The sequence below is a fragment of the Otolemur garnettii genome, unplaced genomic scaffold (assembly GCF_000181295.1).
Source record: "Otolemur garnettii isolate 467f Iridium unplaced genomic scaffold, OtoGar3 scaffold00082, whole genome shotgun sequence".
NCBI lineage: Eukaryota > Metazoa > Chordata > Mammalia > Primates > Galagidae > Otolemur > Otolemur garnettii.
The window spans coordinates 8,601,397-8,602,616 of record NW_003852477.1 but is presented as its reverse complement, the minus strand read 5'-3'; the positions used below and the strand labels follow the sequence as shown (position 1 = coordinate 8,602,616).

Sequence of the window (1,220 nt, the reverse complement as noted above, 5' to 3'; positions counted from 1 at the left end):
AAAAAAAAAAAAAAAAGAGTTCATATTGCCCTCACATGGGAGAAATCCTTCAGTTAAAGCAGTGGTTCTCAACCTTCCTAATGCCATAGTGTATTTTCGTTGTTAAAAAGGGGTTGCAACCTGGGCGGCACCTGTGGCTCAGTGGGTAGGTCACTGGCTCAATGGGTAGGGCGCCGGCCACTTATACCGAGGGTGGTGGTTTGAACCTGGCCCCAGCCAAACTGAAACAAAAAATAGCTGGGTACATACAACTCAGAGCAACCTCCAACTTCTGGGCTTAGGTGATTCTCTTGCCTCAGTCTCCTAGTAGCTGGGACTACAGGTGCCCGCCACAACATTTGGCTATTTTTTGTTGCAGTTTGGCCAGGGCTGGGTCTGAACTCACCACCTTTGGTATATGGGGCAAGCACCCTACCCACTGAGCCGCAGGCGCCACCTGTTTCTTTTTGACAGAATCTTACTACATCACCCTCTGCAGAGTGCCATGGCGTAGCAGCAACCTGTGGGCTTAAGCGAGTCTCTTGCCTCATCCTCCCAAGTAGCTGGGACTACAGGTGCCTGCCACAATGCCTAGCTGTTTTTTGGTTGTAGTTGTCATTGTTATTTGGCAGGCCTGGGCTGGATTCGAACCTGCCAGCTCCGGTGTACGTGGCTGGTGCCCTAGCCGCAGAGTTACAGGCGCCGAGCCTGGGACTAAGGTTTTTTAAAAACAATTTTGTAGATGGCTCGGCACCTGTAGCACAAGGGTTATGACTCCAGCCACATACGCTGAGGTTGGTGGGTTTGAACCCAGCCTGCACCAGCTAAACAATGACAACTGCAACAAAAAATAGCCGGGCATTGTGACGCACGTCTGTAGTCCCAGCTACTTGAGAGGCTGAGGCAAGAAAATCACTTAAGCCCAAGAGTTGGAGGTTGCTGTGAGCTGTGACACTACAGTACTCTACTGAGGGAACATAGTTAGACTCTTAAAAAAAATTTTTTTTGTAGAGATGGGGTCTTTCTCTGTTGTTGCTCAGGCTGGTGATCTCCCCTCAGCCTCCCTAAAAGCTAGGACTACAATTGTGAGCCACTGCACATGGTCTGCCATTGTTTTGATACTATAATTTACTTATTACTTATTTTAAAATGTGCTTAATTTTATTTATTTATTTATTTATTTTTTGAGACAGAGTCTCACTCTGTTGCCTTTGGTAGAGTGCCATGGCATCATATCTCAC

General features: G+C 47.4%; 1 protein-coding gene across 3 annotated transcripts in view; it reads left to right on the top strand.

Annotated features, from left to right (window-relative positions):
* Positions 1 to 1,220, top strand: part of ELP6 (elongator acetyltransferase complex subunit 6) — a 17,862-nt gene that overhangs the window by 6,705 nt on the left and 9,937 nt on the right. The window lies entirely within an intron of this gene.